Below are 9,024 nucleotides of genomic sequence, written 5' to 3'. Positions count from 1 at the left end.
GTTATGGAATGTATGATAAATGGATGGAATTATGGATATTATTTACTTTCTTTTCTGTCATTTTAAATTTCTATAGCAAGCACGTATAACTTCTGTAATAAAAAAAAAAACCCTAAAAGGCTAATTATAAAAAAGTCTATATGAAATGTTCTAAAATTAAAGAATATCAGGTTTGGAAATGTAATTGAGCAAATTCCCAATTTGCTCACTAATATAGACTGGACTGTGACTTTAATATCAGAATTTTACATATTGAAAACTTGTCACATATTTTGAACTTGAATTTGACTTCATATTTTTCCCTGCAATCATTAGAAACTCCTCAGAGTAAAAACCTAAATACCAAGCAGGAAGTCTCTGTGTGGATGGTGAAAGGAATTTTTGCCTTAAGTTAACAAGCTACTTCTCAGATAATAAGTACTAAAATAGGAATTTCGTGGGTCAGATAAAAAGAAGAGATAGCTCTTAAATTGTGGAATGGTTCAATGGTATGTGTGAACTGATAATATCTTTCCTTACTCTCCTTTCAGCCTTGACCTATGTAACAAAGAATTTGGTCTACACCATTCCGCCAATCTGAACATGAATTGCCAGCCTACTCCATCATCCAGTCTTAGTTCATGATTCTTTTTTGATGAGAACAGATCCTTATGTTTGTACTTGTTTTAGTCTAGTTTTCTCCCCCTTACGTTGCTTCTTTGTTTTTAAGCACATAAAATGTATTTCAACACTTAACGCAAGAAGTATAATCAAGGGCTACAAAATGTTCCAGCTAAGTTTCTCTTTTGAAGTGATAACCAAGCCTTGCTACACACGCGGACTGCCTGGTAGCTTAATGGTATGTTATAAAAACCCTTTCAACATTAAACAGGAAAGTATTTTACTTTAAAATACAAAATTAATTTCCTGCCACGATCTCATTGCCAAAATGATTTCTTGCAATGTTGAGGGTTTGTAAGTTAAGTCTCAACCTAAAAATTGAAAGTTAAGTGCTATGTTCCTAATTAAGGCTTGAGTTATTATTTTTACATGAGAAAAAAACAACAAATAAAGGACTTCCTCTTCAAGTGATCTGAATTGTTCAATATGTGTGTAAGATTCTTGATAATATTTTAAGTTCATTATTATTAACCTGGCAGAAAACGCTGTTTCATAATCAAAGACAATTTTAATAAAATCACATGTAACTGCATTATTATAAATGCCTCATTTCAACTTTCTTCTAAGCTATCCAAATTCAGTGTTTCTGGTGTAGCCACTTGAGTTCACATTAGATTTATCTCACCCTATAAAAGCACAATTCATTAAATAGACTAGTCTATTTAAACTAAGGCAATTTTATCACAGTCAATTCAATTATTTAACACTGCTTTTTTAACTCACTACTTAAAGCTTTCTTTTGACAAGTATTCCTTTAAATAAATGAGTTGTAATTTAAAGAATGAAAAAAGATCAAGTTCCCTTCCAATATATGCAATTAGCCTATAGGGAGATTTTTTCTGATACAAAACTAAGTTTTCTTTGAAAGTTAGGCTGAATTTCAAGCAACAGAAGCCACTGAGGTTATTTTTTCAGCAGAAATAAACAAAAAGGAGCTTCTTATGTGCAGGTAACTTTCCTTTTTTGTGTTGTTTGAATTTCACTTAGGGAGGTGACTTCTTGGCCAATCCTACGTAATTAAAGAATCAGTTTGATCATCTGAATAATTTATCCCAAAAATAATATAACCTGGAATATGTAGTATTGACTTTCTTATCCTACTAAATGGATAATCTGGTTAGTGACTTTATAAAGTAGTAATAAATAGCAGAATGAAAGTTTAATAACTACCTACTCTGGGGCTAACGAAAGCAACTTAAGCCTGTGTGCCAAGTTCTTTTCAAAAGTTTTCCCACAAGATTTTTTGTTTGTTTGTTTAAAATTATTAGGAGATTGAAATTTGATTTTAGATTACAGATGTGAACTGCAGATCACATGAACTGAATAAGGAATATTGCCATTATTGAAGATAAAGGAAGGTAGATGTATTTAGGGCACGGTGTATTTATCCCACAGTGTTTTCATAAAGGCAATGCCGTTAATTTGTCCTGCGAGCTGTCCTCAAAAAATAAGGTGAAAACGAACATGTCACATGTTGTCTGTCAGTGTCCAAGAGGATTACTATGATTTTAATAGGTAATGCATGAGATGACTCTCATGACTTAGGTTTCAAGTAGCATTGCTCCTAAATGGAAATCCTCAAAATATATTATTGTTACCAAAATATTTCAGGTAAAGGGAATTTTTGGAACTTGCCTCTCATGCTTTATCTCCTTTCTTTTTTGATTAAGAAATAGATTTGGAGGCACCTGGGTGGCTCAGTCAGTTAAGCGGCCGACTTAATTTAGGCTCGGGTCATAATCTCAGGGTCGTGAAATCGAGCCCCATCTCAGCCTCTGCATTGAGCATGGAGCCTGCTTAAGATTTTCTCTCTCTAATGGGGTGGCTCAGTCGGTTAAGTGTCTGCCTTCTGCTCAGGTCATGATCCCAGAGTCCTGGGATCGAGTACCACGTTGGGCTCCTTGCTCAGTGGGGAGTCTGCTTCTCCCTCTCCCTTTGCCTCTGCCCCTTCTTCTGCTCTCTCTCTCTCTCAAATAAATAAATAAAATCTTTATATAAAAAATATTCTCTCTCTCTCCCTCTCCCTCTGCCCCTCCCCCTGCTCATGCTCTCTCAAAAGAAAGAAAGAAAGAAAGAAAGAAAGAAAGAAAGAAAGAAAGAAAGAAAGAAAGAAAAAAGAAAGAAAGAAAGAAAGAAAGAAAGAAAGAAAGAAAGAGAAAAAGAAAGAAAAGAAAAAAGAAAAATATATTTGGATGACTTTCATTTTTCTGATATAACCATTCACCATATGTTAATAAACAACCCATGGATCAAATTACTTCCTTTAGTATAGGTAAGTGAATTAATAACTTTTATCAAAAAGAATTGAATAATCATCCAGAATGAGATCTTTCATTGTATTGAAATCACCTAGAAATTAAATGCTGGGATAAACCAAAATCATTCACCTAATACAAGGAAAAATATTTCTAAATTTAAGGATAGCTATGTACGCCCCTTAGACTTACTTTATACCTTCTATATCCAAAAAAATGAAATACATAATTTTCAACAAAGCATTACAATACTTTCATAGGATGTGTCAATTTTAGCCAGCCATAGGTGATAAAACCTAAGAGCCAAATTGGATATCATCTAGAATGCTTCATTTTGATGTTAATTCATGTGGATTAATTACCTAATTTAAGAGTACAGGAGTAAGCCAAGCTATACCTGGAAGGAAATGAAAGAAGAGTCTAAACAAAAGTTTCAAAACAAAATACAGTTGTAGTGCGTGTGTTTATTTTAGAGACTTATTTGATCCCTGCCTTTCACTTCCCCCAGTTAGAGGTGCCTAGTAACAGAGTCAGGTCTGTCTCTGCCCTAAACAGCCCTTATATGCATCACCACTGACAGACAGTGGCCATAGTGAGGACACCCAAGTTCGTGGTAGGATCCTGGTAGGTGACAAAGCTGATACATAGATCAAGCAGCGGAGTCAACAGGCATGAAATGTGCCTCCACTACACGCAACTGAATTCTTTGTCCTCAAGTCTATCAAAAAGCACAAGGTTGCATCTCTTTGAGCAACCTCCAAATTCCATTTCTACAGCATTACCTCCCATTGTCAATTGATAAGATTTTCTTCTGTAATTAAATTCCTTCAGTAGCATTCATTTGACACGTGGGATTTGTGGTTGTTATTGCCATCTACTTCATGTCAGGCTGAAGCTCTATCATCAGTTCCCACTAAGTGTTGGGAGTCTTAGGATGAAAGAGGTTGGATCGAGATTAAGGGGATTTGGGCAGACAATAGAGACATTCCTATGCATCCAGAGAAGATACATAAGCCAGCATTTGCCTGCACAACTCTGCCTTACGTCATCAAGGAGGAACAAGAGGGACAACACATTCCCATTCTCGAGAACTTGCCTACCATTGTGGGTTCTTTTCCTTTTAACTGTTCTCACATTTTCTTTATCGTTTTCTGTGCTTCTAAAATTTATAAAGAGAAAAATAGTGTATTTGATGGATTCAATCTTGTAAGACATATTGAACCCCTCTCATCATCTAAAAATTAAAAACAGGAACAATAGTACTTAATTAAATTTCCTTTAATATCCGAATCTCATCTTCTCCTCACCATTATTCATCTTTCCTTTTTTGTTGTTTTCACCAAAAAAAGAGTTTTATAGCCATAAATTAAATTTCTACTAGAATTTTAAGGATTTTAGATAGTTTATTGACTAGCCATAACTGTGTCAATAGATAATTCTTTAAAAAGAGTTCCATGGCCAAGTCACTTTGGAGATAATACATAAACTGCCTAATTCTGGAGATCATATATAAGGAGTCTTAAGAAATCTCAGAGGAAAAAATCCTACTAACTTCATTTATCTCAATTTTCCCATGTTTATTTTACCACATTTTTATTACAGAATACTAACAACTCGCAGAACTGGTATCCGGAACAATGCAGTTTAGGAGACACTAGACTATGTCACATTTTATACACCAGGAAACAGAGGCTCAGGGGATCTTCACTACCTCACCCATGGACACCCAGCCATTTAGTAGCAAAACTCCCACTGAAATCCCAGGCTCCTGAATCCCAATTAAGTGGTTTTTTTCTCACTAGGAAACATGCACATTTCTACCAAAAATAGATGCAGTTGCTTCTTCTGATATTGTTAGATGTAAATTGTCAAATGGATCTGTAAATCATTTACTACCAGAACATAATCAATACCAACTGAAAGCTAAGGATTGTGAAGAACTGTGAACTACAGCATTGAACAAAAACAACCCTTATATGCAGAAAAGTTTTTGGAACATACTTCGTATTTCAAATATGGCAGTAATGTCTACTTTAATTATAAATTAATAGGACATATGTAAATTTGCATTTTATAAGTGAGATTTCTCAATAGTATATTTTATTAAACCTTGTAAACTATCTTGAAATGCCTAGTATTTATGATGTAATAAATGTAAATTATAACTTACAGAAACAGGATTGTAAGTATATATTAGGGCCTTGGTCTTTGTTCAGGTTTATATCTCAAGAGTTAAACAAAGCTCAGAGATGGAAAGGCTAAGAATGAAGATGTATAGCACAGGACCCAAGAAAAATTTCCCATTTAGACTAGAGATAGCTCTACCAGCTGATATAAATAAGGGTGATCTTTTCAAAGGAGAAACATCCCTTATTCATTCACTCAATGAACGTTAGGTGAACACCTATAATGGCAAGTCACCCTGGCAATGACACTAGGAATAGAAATTGGGAGGGAGACACTGTTGCTGCCCTTGGGAGCTTAAGTTCTAAGAAGGGAGGCAGACAGTAAGTAATTGCACAGGTAATTACAGTTATGATAGTTGCTACAAAGTGGTTCAGGATCGGGTGGAGTGGGTATGAATATTACTGTGAGATCAGACCGACCACGAGATTGGAGAAGTCTCTTTAGACAACTTTAGACAACAATTTGATATGGATCCTGAGGCTGATAGGAATTCATCGGAAAAGGAAGGAAAAGGCATTCAAGGCAGAATTGTTGGGTCCTTTACAGGAAAGCTGGCTGAAGAGTAGAGAGCTAAGCTCTGCTCCCCAAAACCTGGTAAAGAGTCAAGGGTCTGATATGAAGGTGTGACCAGCTTAAAGAAACAGATTAAAAATCACAGCCCTGTAAATGAGCAAAAGGATAATTAAATGGGCCCAGAGTTATGCAGCTACAGTTTGAGATTAGAGGGTGCAGGGGTGAGGGTGGCAGTGAGGGGAATAAGCTGCCTACGGTCCTTCAGAAAAATAGTGCTTTCTGTGAGCTTTCCAAGATTCTGGGGTATAGTGGCTGGCTTTGACCTCTCAATCTTTGTAGCCTGAATATTTATCTTCCCAGAGCTCCTCATTCTGTTCATGCTTCCTGTGTACTTCTGGAGTTTAACCAACCACATCCACAGAAATACATCCCACTGATCTGTCCATGTGAACATACTTCGGAGGATGGAGAATGTATCTTTACTTCTATTGAAAACAGATGAGCCTCCATTCTGTCTCTGAACTCTACTACTTTAAGATATTCAATTAACAAAACACCTTATGAAAATACCCTCAAAATTCCTGGATGTTATTAAGATTATGGAGACAATGAAAACTGTTTTGAAACATTTTGAAAGAAACATGATAAGATCTTACTATCTGTTAAAGCACTAAGTACCTTTTTTCCCCCTCTCCTATGAAATATGGGTAGAGATATGACTCTCAAACTACTTATGTTTTCAAAATGTAGGCAAGCTCAATATGAAAGTATGGGAAATTATATCCCAGTTTCTAATCTAAAATTTTTTCTATAAAAAAATATTAGAAAATTGGTTATCGATTCATCTCTTATTAACAAATAAGTCTACTACATTTTTGCAATTATATGAGGCTCATAATTAAACATACATCCCAGTAAAAGACTTTTATCTGGAGACAAGGGTTATTCTTTATAGCAGTTTTCCGTTCTCTGAGATTCCTTGAACAATCTGTCAAGAAAAGAATAGTATACTTTTTTTTATAAGTCAGCCTTCATATGATTCCAAGTATCATGGTTCTAAATGACTTTACACCCAAGGTGTTTTATTAACTGGTTGGTGAATTAAATAGATGTGAACCCCAGCAGATATTATCTGCAGGTATAGTTGCTGATTAGCATTTCAAAAAATTGTACGCTATCTCTGGATGGTATTTGGAGATTATGAATAAGAGGGGCTGTTTTTGTATATTTGCTTGTTTTAATTTGAGGATTTTTAAAGAGTAGAGAGACTATGGAAAAGCAAGCGTTGGAGGTATGGTCCCAAAGGTAGTATTTACTATTGTTCCCTGGAACATGGTGGTTCTTCTAAGAAGATGATTGCACAAGGTGCTAGTTTAAATTTTGCACATAACTGACAAAATACAACTACAGACAGTTTCAAATAATTCTTTTCCCAAAGAGGTGTTTGTTATTTAGAATCCAAAATGCATATTTCCAGAAAAGACACAGGACAGTATCTGCCATGTTTACGTTATCATGCCAAGTCTATTTAGCTCATGATACAAGTAAAACTTCATATTTCTTGTGGGTTGGAGTTTTGTGAGGATTATGCTAGATAATAGAGGCATCTGAGTGGCTCAGTCGGTTAAGCTTCTGACTCTTGATCTCAGCTCAGGTCTTGATCTCAGGGTGGTGGGTTCAAGCCCCGGGTTATCTCCACCCTGGGCATGGAGCCTACTTAAAAAAAAAAAAAAAAAAAGATTATATAAGATAAAAAGCATGTAGTGAAGTTTTGAGTATATGGTCTAAATGTCATTCCTTTTTATGGAATCTAGGGGTTCAAATGATGTTTGTTTCACTTCTCTATCCCTTGTTATTTAATAGGCTAGTTTGAATTCAAAGGTCTAGGAGCATTTGTAGGAAGTGGGGAATATTAACAAAGGAAAAAGGAGGGGAAAATCCACTTTCTCATATCCCAAAGCTCCATCTGTAGAAAATACATTCAATATTCTCCTCCTTTCTGGTCAGATCTTCTCAAAATAACAATCTATCTAATGTTGCTTCCAAACATCCGGCTCACTGGTACACCAGGGGTTGGAAAAACCACGCGAGGCAAAGAACTTGCATCAAGATCAGGACTGAAATACATTAATGTGGGTGATTTAGCTCGAGAAGTCTGATCAACAGATATCATGGAGTCTGGCAAGATGGCTTCTCCCAAGAGCATGCCAAAAGATGCCCAGATGATGGCACAAATCCTGAAGGATATGGGGATTACAGAATATGAGCCAAGAGTTATAAATCAGATGTTGGAGTTTGCCTTCCGATATGTGACCACAATTCTAGGTGATGTAAAAATCTATTCCAGCCATGCTAAGGAAGCCACTGTTGATGCAGATGATGTGCGACTGGCCATCCAGTGTCGTGCTGATCAGTCTTTTACTTCTCCTCCCCCAAGAGATTTTTTATTAGATATTGTAAGGCAAAGAAATCAAATTCCTTTGCCATTAATCAAGCCATATTCAGGCCCCAGGTTTGCCACCTGATAGATACTGCTTGACTACTCCAAACTATAGACTTAAGTCTTTACAAAAAAGGCATCTACTTCTGCGGAAAGAATAACAGTTCCATGGTTAAGTGTTGGTTCAGTTACTAGCAGACCAAGTACTCCTACACTTGGCACACCAACCCCACAAGCCATGTGTGTGTCAACTAAAGTAGGGACTCCAATGTCCCTCACAGGGCAAAGGTTTACGGTACAGATACCCACATCACAGTCCCCAACTGTGAAAGCATCAATTCCTGCAACATCTGCAGTTCAGAATGTTCTGATTAATCCATCATTAACTGGGTCTAAAAACATTCTTATTACCACTAACATGGTGTCATCACAAAATACTGCCAATGAATCATCAAATGCATTGAAAAGAAAACGAGAAGATGATGATGATGACGATGATGACTATGATAATTTGTAATCGAGACTTGATGCTTGTAACATGTATACTTGGTCTTGAAACCATTGTACTGAGATTAAACATGTATGCTGAGTATTTTCAAGTTGTGTTGTAGAAAACTTAAATGGCATTTAATGAGTAAATATGGTTATCCTTTCCACTTGAAAAAACAAAAAACAAAAAACAAAAAACAACCTATCCAGGCCTGCCCTGATCTCCAATTTACCAAGCCCTGCCCTCGAGCACCCAGCTCAGCACCGCTAATCCCGCCCGCCTAGGTATTTGAAATGAAGTCATACTAATATATGGACATAATTTTAAGGAAGTTTAAAATACTGAAGTGTACACTAATTTAAAAATAGGAACTGCTTGAAAGCATAATTGTGTTTCTGAGTTGTTGTAATTTCTAATTTGTGCCAATTTTAAAGAAAATGTTAGAACATAGTAGGATAGGGGAATGATATATGACATAA

At 35.9% G+C, this 9,024-nt stretch overlaps 1 pseudogene; it reads left to right on the top strand.

Moving 5' to 3' along the window:
• Nucleotides 1–7,648: 7,648 nt before the first annotated feature.
• LOC114223907 (transcription initiation factor TFIID subunit 9-like) lies at nucleotides 7,649–8,572 on the top strand (annotated as a pseudogene).
• The last annotated feature ends 452 nt before the right edge of the window (nucleotides 8,573–9,024 follow it).

This window comes from Eumetopias jubatus, unplaced genomic scaffold, assembly GCF_037043125.1.
Source record: "Eumetopias jubatus isolate StellerSeaLion01/CBP00866 unplaced genomic scaffold, mEumJub1_p1.0 scaffold_6, whole genome shotgun sequence".
NCBI lineage: Eukaryota > Metazoa > Chordata > Mammalia > Carnivora > Otariidae > Eumetopias > Eumetopias jubatus.
The sequence above is the reverse complement of the archived record's forward strand: the minus strand, read 5'-3'. Positions and strand labels throughout refer to the sequence as shown.